This window comes from Loxodonta africana, chromosome 18 (genome assembly GCF_030014295.1).
Source record: "Loxodonta africana isolate mLoxAfr1 chromosome 18, mLoxAfr1.hap2, whole genome shotgun sequence".
Lineage (NCBI taxonomy): Eukaryota > Metazoa > Chordata > Mammalia > Proboscidea > Elephantidae > Loxodonta > Loxodonta africana.
Genome location: NC_087359.1, coordinates 32476930 through 32489448, shown reverse-complemented (window position 1 = coordinate 32489448; position 12519 = coordinate 32476930). Strand labels below are relative to the sequence as shown.

Below are 12519 nucleotides of genomic sequence, written 5' to 3'. Positions count from 1 at the left end.
TTTTTTTTTTTTTTATTGCTCTTTGCTTTTGCAACCCTGAAGCCAAAGCGAGGGGTGGGGGGGAGGGAAGCGAAGAGGGGTTGTTACAAAAAAAAGAAAAGACGCTTTTCTTAGATTTGCAACACATCGAAAAACCGGGGAAACACCCCGCGTCGTCCGATTGCTTTAAAACCCGCGAGGGCCTTCCGGGTTTTAAAGCGAGCCTCTCGTTTTCAACGTCCTCCACCTCCGCCGAGCTAGGATTCGAGGAGTCCGAGCAAAAAGTTCTCCCCCTGGGTCGTATCGAGGGGTGTCAGGATGGGAGTGGGGGAATTTTTCGAGCAGTAGCAGCCACCACTCCTACCCCGGCTTCGATCGCTGGGCCGGGGTAGAGGTAGAGAGCAAAATCCTGGCCGGCTGGCGCCGAAGGGCTTCCGGGGGGAAGTCGGAGCAGGAAGACCGCGCTTCGCGCTTCTCCCCTCGGTCTTTTCCTCCCGTCCCCTGCCAGCTCCCCCTTTAATTTTTTTTCTCTCCTTTAATCTAATTTCTTCCAACTCCACCTTTGTTGTTACCGGCGTCACTCCGGGACCAGCCAATCCCCGTCACGCAATCAGCTTGTCAAAAAGGCTTGGCCAGCCCTGGGAAAGCAGGCCGCGGGCGCTGCCCCCCCCCAACCCCGGCGGCTGGGAACCGCGAGGGGATCCCGGCGCCCCGGCCTCGCCGCCGGAGCCGCAGCGGGGAAGGTCCCTCGCAGGCCGCCCGCACTCCACCCTCCTGCGGGCGGGGGATGGAAGGGCCTGGGCGCCGACCACCATCCATCCCCCACTGCCGCCAGCTGTCGTTGTCGGTCTCGGCCTTCCCTGCTCCGAGGAAGGGTTATCTGGACGCAGGGAGCCAGAAAACAGTCTGAAGAACGCCTGCTTCCCACAGGCCAGGCTAGGGGTTGTGCTTTCGCTGCACGAGCAGCGCCATCGCTCCTGGCTCCCAGTTGCCAGTGGCCCTCTCCAACACTGCTACTGCCACATCGACTCGCCAGTTGGGTCACCAGCCCCTTTGGATTCTCCCCTGGCACACAGCCTACTCCAGCCTCACACAGGGCCTCGATGCTGCTGTAATTCCTCTTGTCTCCTGGGAGAAACGAGATCCTCTTCCCAGGGTTTCCACATCCACATCTGCCACGTTTCACAAATAGGGAGGAAAATCCTTGTCAAGATCTGGTGTGTCCAGAGCTTTTAGTGGGCAGGGCATGCAGGGAAGGCACTTTGTTCTTGTTGTTAGGCGCCATGGAGTCAATTTCAACTCATAGCGACCCCATATGACGCAGTAGAACTGCTCCATAGAGTTTTCTTGGCTGTACTCTTTAGGGAGCCCACCGTGAAGGCTTTTCTCCCGTGGAACAGCAAGGTGGGTTAGAACTGGCAAACTTTTGGTTAACAACCAAATGCTTCACCATTGCCACACCATGCTAATGAAGCTTAAGCTTCAAGGCCTCTCCCTGGCAGAGCCGGGCCAAAAGCCCTGTACTTAATTTTGTTTTTAACATTTGGTATTTTCCTGAAAGAGCGCCTACCTCAAATTGTCTAAGCTTCAGGCTCCACAGACCCAGATCTGCCCCGGAACACAGGCAGGGCATTCATTTTGTGTCCGATCAAGACACCTCTCCTGTGCTAAAGAGTGAGGCACGGACTAAATTCTGTTTAGACTGAGAAAGAGCAAAGAGTTAGTTTGAAGTCAAAAGTCCCAGCTTCACCACCCTCTTAAGAATTCCAATTTCCACATCTGCAAAATTAGACTAGCCATCCTATTTACTCTGCTAAAATTTTGTAAAACTGTAAAATAGACTACAGATGTCACTTGCCACAAAGACATTGGGAAAAACTTAGACCCCCCAAAAATTCCAACTATTTCACACACGGATTTGGAGTCCAGGTGTCCTGGCTCCTGGTCCTGAACTTCTTGGCTGGGCCAAGGGACCTTTCGGTAAAGTGCTTTGGAACAAAACAGGATGGACATGAATCATAAGAATGATTATTATTGATTTTTCGTTCCTTGGGTAGCAAAAATCATGGCTGGCACTCTTCCTACTTGGAAACCCATTGGCTTGTTTTATATCCATTGCATCTCTGATGAGGTCAAGAGTTTAGGACTTGGGCTATGGGCCAAGTCTAGGACTTGGGCTATGGGCCAGAGCTGAGAGAATTTGCCCTTGGCCCTTTTTCTTTGTCCTCTTTCCCAACCCTCCAACCCCCTCTAGTTTCTGGCATAAGCCTTGAAGCAGATCCTCAGCATTCCATGACCCAGCCCAGGCTGGTGAGGAGGCATAAGCCTTAGCTACACCTTTGCCACTTGGCCCCAGCTCTTCCCTGGTTGCCAGCATCCCAGCACTAGCCCACATAAAAACCTCGTAGTGTGTTCACAAAGTCTGGTGTTTGAGTTCCTGGTGTGCGTGAATAATTTCAGTGGCACATAGATTAACGTATTTTCGGGGTTGCATGTACTAACGTGTATTGAAATGTGTTTTATTTTTATTTAAGATAGTTGTAAAGTCTTCCCCCCTCACCTGTTTTGGAACCATTGTTCCTTTATTATTCTTTTTATTTATTTTTTTCTTTTTTAGGAAGGTATAGTTTACAGACAGTAATGAGTCGGAATCAACTTAAAGGCCATGGTTTTTTGTTTTTTGTTTTTGGTATGCATAGTATGGAGTCCCTGAGTAGTGCAAACGGTTAGTGAGCTTGGCTACTAACCAAAAAGTTGGTGGTTCGAGTCCACCCAGAGGCACCTCAGGAGAAAAGCCTTGCAATCTATTTCTAAAAAAACAGCCATTGAAAACCCTGTGGAATACAGTTCAACTCTGACACACGTGGAGATGCTATGAGTCAGAATAGACTTGAGGGCAACTGGTGGTGGTATCTATAGTATCCATGTTACATATGTAGCTACCGTGTAACTGCCACCCAGGTCAAGATATTGAACACTTCTAGCACCTGCAAGCTTACTCAAAGTCAATATCCCCCTCCAGATGTCACCAATATTCTGAGCTCTATCATATAGCTAAGTTTTACCCATTTTTTAATTTCATGCACGTGGAATTATACAGTGTATACTCTTCATGGAAACCCTGGTGGCGTAGTGGTTAAGTGCTATGGCTGCTAACCAAAGGGATGGCAGTTTGAATCCGCCAGGCGCTCCTTGGAAACTCTATGGGGCACTTCTATTCTGTCCTATAGGGTCGCTATGAGTCAGAATCAACTCGAAGGCACTGGGTTTGGTTATACTCCTTTACCTCTGGCCTCTTTCACCCAACATGATGTCTGAGATCGATTTACGGTATTGCATGTAGCCATAGTTCGTTCCTTTTCCTTGCTATATAGTATTCCATTGCATGAATGCACCACAATCTATCCATTCTATTTCTAATGGAATTTGGGTTGCTTCCAATTGTATGGCTATAAAGCTACCTTGAACATTCCTGTGGATATCTTTTGAGGACTATATGCATTCATTCCTCTTGGATATATTTCCAGAAGTGGAATTCCTGCATCTTTTTTCCTAAATGGTTGTAACAATTTACCCTCCACCACCAGTGTATGAGAATGCCTGGTGCTCCACATCTTCACCAACACCTAATATTGTCAGTCCTTTTTATTGTAGTCACTCTAGTGGGCATGTAGTGGTACCTCATTTTGGTTTTAATTTCTCTGGTAACTAATGATGTTGAGCACCTTTTCACATATAAAATCATCTTTTTAAATATGTTTATTTGAGTTTTAAAGCTGAGTCAGTGAAAAGAACAATAGTAAGGAAAGAATAGTATTAGTGGCTCAAAGATCTGGCAAAGATAATTAAGGTGATGTGTGAATGACTTAAGTTCAGAAAACCCTATAGCTGCACTGTCTAATAGGGTAGCCACTAGCCACATGTGGCTATTTAAGTTTAAATTAATTGAAATGAAATAGAATTGAATATTCAGTTCCTCAGTCACACTGGCCACACTTCAGGTGCTCCATAGCCATATGTGGCTAGTGGTGAACCTATGGACAATATAGATATAGAATATTCCCATCGTCAAGTAAAGGGCTGTGTCTTTGTTATCTAGTGCTGCTATAACAGAAAGACCCCAAGCAGATGGCTTTAACAAAGATAAATTTATTCTCTTACAGTCTAGGAGGCTAGAAGTCGGAATTTAGGGTGCCGGCTCCAGGGAAAGGCTTTCTCTGTCGGCTCTGAGGGAAGGTCGTTGTCATCAATCTTCCCTGGTCGAAAATCTCAATGCAGGGACCCTGAGTCCAAAGGATGTGATCTTCTCCTGGCTCTTGTTTCTTGCTGGTATGAGGTCCCCTGTCTCTCTGCTTCTCTCTTTTATATCTCAAAAGAGACTGACTTAAGAGATGACCTAATCTTGTAGACTGAGTTCTGCCTCATTAACATAAACTGCCCCTAATCCTGCCTCATTAGTTTCACAGAAGTATGTGATGGTTAAGGTTGTGAGCCTTGATTCTCAGTGTTTATATGTGATCACTCCCATGATGGAATCTGTTGTGAGTAGGGGATCAGTGGAAGGGGTGTTTCCTTGGGGGTGTGGCCTGCATCAGAATATAAGCAGATATTCTGGCTTTTTGCTGGCTGTGGATCTGCAGCTGCCTCCAGTTCGTCTGACCTCTGGTTCTTGGGACTTGAGCTATCAGCTTATTTTCTGATCTTGGGATTCCTGATCTTCACAGCCTGTGACCAGGAGCCCTGCTCTCTGACCTGCTAATCTTGGGTTCACTGCCCCTGCAGCTACGTGAATGGAGAGACGACTTCTATCCTGATCCACGGACTTGGGACGTTCCAGCCTCTACAACTGTGTGAGCCGTTTCCTTGATATAAATCTCTGTAAATTTATGTGCTTTACTGGTTTTTGCTTCTCTAGACAACCCAGCCTAAGACAAGGTAGGATTTACAACACATAGGAAAATCACATCAGGTGACAAAATGGTGGACAATCAATCACACAATATTGGGAATCATGGCTTAGCCAAGTTGACACATATTTTGGGGGGACACAATTCAATCCATAATAGGCTGATATTGGGCAATGGTGATCTATGGAGAATCCTTAAAGGTAGCAATTTCCAGATTTGGTCTATTGTAGGCCTTGAAACCCAGTTACTCTCAGTGTCAGGATCAATATCCTCACCTGTGGCTTTAGCCTTGGATTTGGCGATGATATTGGTGTACTGTTGTGCAGAAAGGAGTACTGAAGTGGAAGTCGGAAAACCTGGGTTCTAGAATTCACTTTGCCTTTTCTTGCCTCAATGGGCACCTGACGGCCCTAGGCCCAGAAACGTGGGAAGACAGCCTGTTGAGAACTAAGCTTCGCACCAGATCTACAGACCCTCTCCTGGATACGATGCCTTTATGAGATATATCATTTGCAAATATTTTCTCCCAGTTTGTGGCTTGTCTTTGTATTCTCTTAACAGTATCTCTGGAAGGACATAAATTCTTAATTTTGATAAAGCCCAATTTAGCATATTTTCTTTTATGGATCATGCTTTTGGTGTTGTATCTAAGAACTGTTTTCTCAACCCAGGTCACAAAGATTTCCTTCTGCAAGTTTTATAGTTTAGGTTTTACGTTTAAGACTATTATCCATTTTGAATTGATTTTCATGTATGGTGTGAGGTATAGAAGGAAGCTGATTTCTTTGCATATGGGTAGTAGCATCAGTACCATTTGTTAAAAAAGACTTCCCTTTCTTCATTGAATTGCCTTTGCAACTTTGTTAAGAATCAATTAACCATATGAGTGGGTCTGTTTCTGGAATCTCTATTTGTTTCATTGATCTATATGTCTATACTTTCTCCCATAACACACTATGATTACTGTACTGTCTTACTGTATTAAGTCTTACTGTACTTCCTTACTGTCAGGTATGATGAGTCTTTCAACTTTGTTTCTCTCTTTCAAACTTGTTTTAGCTATTCTCTTTCCTTTGCTTTTCCATAGACATTTTAGAACCCACTCACCAAAAAGCCTGCTGGGATTTTAATTGGAATTACATTAACTCTAGAGATAGTTGGGGTAAAATTGACATCTTAACAATATTGAATCTTTCAGTCCATAAACACAGCGTATCTTTCCTCTGGTTTAGGTCCTCTTTGGTTTCTTTCATCAGTGTTTTAGAGTTTTTACCATACAGATCTTGCATATATATTTTGTTAGACTTATACATGAGTAATTTTTGGTGCTAATGTAAGTAGTAATTATTAATATTTATTTCAACTTGTTCATTGCTAGTATATAGAAACAGAATTATTTTTGTACATCTTTCTCTGCTATTGACTTATCTTGCAACGTGGCTAAACTCATTTATTCGCTCTTTGTAGACTCTTTAGGATTTTCTGTGTGAAATATTATGTCTTCTGCAAAGAGAGACAGTTTTATTTCTTTCTTTCCAATCTTTATGCTTTTTATTTCTTTTTCTTATTTTTCTGTACTCTAGTATGTTGAACAGGAGGGATGAGAATGGATATCTTGCCTTGTTTCTAATCTTAGGGAAAAGTATTCAGTTTTTCCCAGCCAATATGATGTTAACTGTGGGTTTTTGCCAGTGCCCTTTACCAGGCTGAGGAAGTTTCCTTGTGAAATTTTTTGTCACAAATAAATTAATATTGAATGTTGCCAAATGCTTTTTCTGCACATATTCAGACGATCGTGTGATTTTTATTCTTTATTCTGTTGATATGATGAATGACATTGATCAATTTAAAATGTCCTGTTAGCCTTGCATTCCCAAGATAAACCCCACTTTAGTCATAATGTTTTGTATTTTTATATATTGCTAGGCTCAACTTCCCGTTGCTGTCGAGCTGATGCCGACTCAGGACCAGGAGGCCGTGTTTCGTTCTGTTGTATGCAGAGTTGCTATGATTCAGAACCGACTCACCAGCACCTAACAACAGACTCAATTTGCTGATATTTTTGGGTCTATGCTTATGAGGTATATTTGTAGTTTTCTTGTAATGTCTTTGTCTGGGTTTTGGTATCGGGGTAATGCTAGCTTCTACTGTATTCTGTGAGCAATTGTTATTATTTCTCATTAAAAGTTGATAGGATTCACCAAAGCAGCCTCTAGGCCTGAGTTTTCTTTGTGGGAAGGATTTTAACTACATATTCAATTTCTTTAATAGATATAAGACTATTCAGGTTATCTCTTTTTAAGGGAGTTTTGGCAGTTTGTCTTTTTGAAGGAATTTGTTCATTTCATCTAAGCAGTTGAATTTATGTTCACAGTTTTCCTTCATTATCCTTTTACTATCTTCAGGATCTGTAGTGATGGCCTTTCTTTCATTTCTGTTTTTTGGAATTTACATCTCTTCTCTTCATTTTGGGACCCCTGGTGATGCAGTGGTTAAGCATGCTAACCAAAAGGCTGGCAGTTTGAATTCACCAGCTACTCCTTGGAAATCCTGTGGGGCAGTTCTGCTTTGTCCTGTAGGGTGGCTATGAATTGGAATCAACTCAACGGTAACAGGTTTGGTTTTGGTTTTTCTTCATTTTCTTGATCAGTCTGGCTAGAAGTTTGTCAATTTTATTTTGATTTTTTTTTTTCCCAAAGAACTAGCTTTTGGTTTCTTTGATTTTCTCTATTGTTGGTTCTCAATTTCATTGATTTCTGTTCTTTTTTATTTCCTTCCTTCTGTTTGCTTTGGGTTTAATTTGACCTTTTTTTTCTAGTTTCTGAAGGTGAAAACCTAGATCATTGACTTGAGATCTTTCTTATCTTCTAATTTAAGTACTTAGGGCTTAACTGCATCCCACAAATTTTGAGACGTTATATTTTCATTTTCATTCAGTTCAAAATATTTTCTAACTTCCCCTATGACTTCAGCTTTGATCTATGGGTTATTCAGAAGCCTACTGTTTCATTTCCAAATATTTGAGGGTTTTCCAGTTATCCTTCTGTTACTGATTTCTAATTTAATTCTGTTATGGGCATGGATTATACTATGATTTCAGTCCTTTTAAATTCGTTAAGGTTTATTTTATGGCCCAGAATATGGTCTATTTTGGTGAATGATGCATGTACAGTTCAAGAGAATGTAAATTTTGCTATCGTTGGGTGGAGTGCACCATAAATGCAAATTAGGTCAAGCTGGTTAATAGTGTTATTCAGGTGTCCTATATCCTTAATGATTTTCTGTCTACGTGTTCTATCGATTATTGAGAGAGTGGTTAGAGTTCCCTACAATAATTGTGGATTTATCTATTTTTCCTTTTAGTTCAGTTCTATCGGCTTTTCTTCATGTATTTTGATTCTGTGTGTGTGTGTATATATAAATGTATATATATAGGATTGACACAGTGGCTGCAACAATGGGCTCAAATATACCTACTATTGTGAGGCTGAGGATGGTGCAGGACCAGGAAATGTTTTGTTTGGTTATACATAGGATCACTACTAGTTGGAGCCAATTTGATGGCACCTAACAGTAACAACAAGTGTGTGTGTGTGTATATATATGTATTTATATATACCTACATACATATGTGTATATATATACATATTCTCTGTTTAATGTATAGCTGTATAAAACATAGATAAAATAAAGATAGATAAAAATGAGTGTTCATCACAACAGAGAACCCCTGAGGGAGCAGAAGAGCAGTGGGATGCAGACCTCAAATTCTCATAAGACCAGACTTAATGGTCTGACTGAGACTGGAAGGACCCCGGTGATCATGGCCCCCAGACCTTCTGTTACCCCAGGACAGGAACCATTCCCGAAGCCAACTCTTCAAACATGGATTGGACTGGACAATGGGTTGGAGAGGGATGCTGGTGAGGAGTGAGCTTCTTGGATCAGGTGGACACTTGAGACTATGTTGGCATCTCCTGCCTGGAGGGGAGATGAGAGGGTAGAGGGGGTTAGAAGCTGGTGAAATGGACACGAAGAGAGCAGAGGGAGAGAGCAGACTGTCTCATTAGGGGGAGAGAAATTGGGAGTGTGTAGCAAGGTGTATATGGGTTTTTGTGTGAGAGACTGACTTGATTTGTAAACTTTCACTTAAAGCACAATAAAAATTATTTTTTTTAAAATGAGTGTTCATGTATAAATGAATCTGGAGAAATATACTCTAAATTGCTAATAGTGGTTATTGGGGTGGGGGGAGAGGATTATTGGAGGCTTTCATTCTCTATGTTAGATCTATAATTTTAAGTGTTTTAAAACAGTTTAAATGTACATTTGTTATTTTTGAAATCTGAATAAATAAAGCTGTGTTTTAAAGGAAAGAGAGAGGTGATTGAATGTTTCTGTCCCCCAGCCTGCGACATGTTCTCTGGTCCCTCTTGGAAACAGGTCAGCTGGCTGCTCTATCTGCCCCATGCCTGCCAAGCTCCCATGGCCCCTACCTCCTGCTTCTGCTTCCTCGCGAGCGCTTCCTTCCTCACCTTGTGTCATCTGGCTTTGGGCCCAGGTGCCTGGGAAAGAAACAACTCTCTGAGGACATCACATGGCCTCCAACCCAGTGTGACTTCCACAATGTCACTTGACTCTGCTGAGCAATTTCACCCATTTTATCTTTAGGAAGTTTCTCAGATGCATCTTATTTTCCAGACCCTTATTCCCTCAGGGAAATCCTGATGGCATAGTGGTTAAGTGCTACAGCTGCTAACCAAAAGGTTGGCGGTTTGAATCCACGAGGCACTCCTTGGAAACTCTTTGGGGCAGTTCTACTCTGTCCTATAGAGTCACTATAAGTCAGAATCCACTTGATGGCAACAGGTTTTTTTTTTTATTATTATTATTATTCCTTCAAGACATACCCCTGCTCTCATCATGGGGCCAACTTTTACTTTTCCCTCAGGAGTCAGCTCAAAGGCCTCTGCCTCCGGAAGCCCCGCCTAATCCCAGCCTCTCTCTCCTCCTGCCACTACCTGCACAAGACTCACCACTCTTGTTGAATGCCTGGCTCCCATGTCGACTGTAGGCACTGTGAGGGCAGGAGCTATGTCCATCTCTCCCTGCTGTTGATTGACTCACATGCAGAGATTCCCAATTTGCCTCCTTACATCCAATCCCTCCTGTATATAGCTCCCAGGTGAATCACTTTAATCATATCACTTACCAGTTCAAGAACCTCCAATGACTCCCTAGTGCCTACTGAGTCAAGTCCAAGCTCTTCCTCTTGGCATTTATGGTCCTTGAAACCTGATCTTGTTCTCCCTATTTATATTAACCTGTTCTCCAAGAAGGAACCCTGGTGGCACAGTGTTTAAGTGTTTGTCTGCTATCCAAAAGGTCAGCTGTTCAAATCCACCAGCTACTCTTGGAAACCTTATGGGGCAGTTGTACCCTGTCTTATCATTATGAGTAGGAATGGACTTCAGTCTCTCATCCAAAAATTTATGTACACCGCGGTATGTACTTGCAGTTGCTCTGCGCCTAACAAGACAGCACACTCCCTCCCTCTGCTATTTTCATGTCCATTCTGCCAGCTTTTGACCCCCTCTGCCCTCTCATCTCCACTCCAGACAGGAGCTGCCCACATAGTCTCATGTGTCTACTTGATCTGAGAAGCTCACTCTTCACCAGTATCATTTTCTAACCCATAGTCCAGTCCAATCCCTGCCTGAAGAGTTGGCATTGGAATGGTTCCTATCTTGGGCTAACAGAAGGTCTGGGGACCACAACCTCCGGGGTCCTTCTAGTCTCAGTCAGACCATTAAGTCTGGTCTTTTTACGAGAATTTGAGGTCTGCATCCCACTGCTCTCCTGCTCCCTCAAGGGTTCTCTGTTGTGTTGCAATGGGTCACTTTTATATGACCTTTCTCTCCATGGTCTTGTAACTCCCACCTAAGTGATTGAGTGGAACTATACAAATAAGGTAATGGTGGCCCACCAAGGCAATTGGATATCTTGCTAATAATGTAAATAAAGTTCATGGCACCATGCAAATAAGGTCTATGAAACTCTAATGAAGGGATTGGCCAGTTTTGCCATCCCAATAGGCTTAAAATGACTATCCCAGAGGTGGGAGGATAAGATCTCATCAGCACCAAGAAAGAAGAGCCAGGAATGGAGTCTGTTCTTTGGACCTAGCATCCCTGTGCTGGGAAGCTCCTGGGACTAGAAGACTGAGAGAGAGAGCTGTAACACTGAGGACAGTGAGAAGCAGTGGCAGAGAAATGGCGGCAGGAGAGGCCAGCAGGAGATGCTTCAGGAGACAGTGCATTGGGCTTTCTGGCCCCGGGAGCAAGAAAGCTAAGCACCTTTGGGTAGGAGTTTTGCTGGTAGGGTAGGGTGCCTCTGGGCACTTGGTGGAGCTAGGTTTGGGCACTTATTGGCAGAACTAAAAGAGCTTTGTAACACTCGCCTCAGTGGGCAGAGGCTGAAGGCCAGAGAGGTGTGCCTTCCAGCACAGTTGAAAATAGCCTGTCCTGATGGAAGAACTGTGTCCTGAAGGCTCCTGAACCTGGATTGTAACTTGTTAACTTTCCTAATAAACCTCATAATGCAAGTATGGTCTGTGAGTTCTGTGTGGCCATTGCAACAAATTATCAAACCCAGCAGAGAAGTAGAGAGTACTGTGAGAGGGACAGATGGTGTCAGAATTGGCAAAAAGGTTTGGCGAGAGGAAGTATGTCTGACCTCTGCCTCATAGGAAATCAGCCTTGGCCTGTTGATCTTGATTCTCTTTCACCCTTGTGAAGTTAGACAAGGCAGTCAGAAGGACCCATCTCTTCAGTCAAGGCTGTTTCCTTCCTGTGCCTTCCACACACTATTCCCACCTCCCTGCCCTTGGCCAAACCATTCATCCACCTACCAGAAAGGTACCTGTGGACAAAGAACTAAGTTTGGCTTTCTGTCTTTGGCTTTTGAAAATACACTGAGCAATTTAGGTGCTCTTTGTTTTCCAAAATAGCCAGGCAAGTAGGGGCTATCCAGGCCCACATATGGCAAACTAACTTCAGGAAGGGGGGAGGGGATGATACAGTAATGCATATTCATTTATTGGATCAATTGTAACTATATGTTAAGGCCCCTTCACGGGTATTCATTGAGATCTAAATGACTAGAGGACCCTGGACCTTAGAGCTCTCTTTTTCGGGCTTCCAGGATTGGTGAGAACATCCATGCAGGGGAGAGAGTGCAGCAGGTCCCCGGGGACAATGGAGGCCTCATGCTGGGACCTCTCCCAGACCTTGCCTGATTCGTCTCTTTACTTGAATCCTTTATAATAAATATAGGTAACAGCCTATGTGAATTTTGTGAGCTGTTCTAGAAAATTAATGAGCCCATAGGGGCAATGAGCCAGCAGGGGCTGGCAGTACAGTTGATTTGTCTAGAGCTAGCTCTGGGTGGCTAGGTGACAGAGAAAAGCTGCACGGGCAGTTGATGAAGGATAGAGTCCTTCTAGCTTGTGGCCTAGCCCCAGGGGACTAGAGGGTCAGAGAAGGGCCAGCTGGTCTGAAGTGCGGGGAGTTGCGCAGACTTCTGAGCCTATGGCTGTTCCTGAAGGACCTGGCCCCAGGTGGCCAGGGACGTT

The 12519-nt window shown here is 43.7% G+C and overlaps 1 long non-coding RNA gene across 3 annotated transcripts; it reads left to right on the top strand.

The window, feature by feature from the left end:
- The first annotated feature begins 64 nt into the window (after positions 1–64).
- On the top strand, positions 65–10776 carry LOC135228006 (uncharacterized). Of its 3 annotated transcripts, XR_010318242.1 has the most exons (5): positions 65–4308; positions 4704–4829; positions 6813–6967; positions 7376–7501; positions 8610–10771. It is a non-coding gene; the product is annotated as an uncharacterized LOC135228006 (long non-coding RNA). The 3 variants fall into 3 exon arrangements; XR_010318241.1 differs by having other exon boundaries at positions 65–4829; positions 8610–10775; XR_010318243.1 differs by lacking the exon at positions 7376–7501 and having other exon boundaries at positions 65–4829; positions 8610–10776.
- The last annotated feature ends 1743 nt before the right edge of the window (positions 10777–12519 follow it).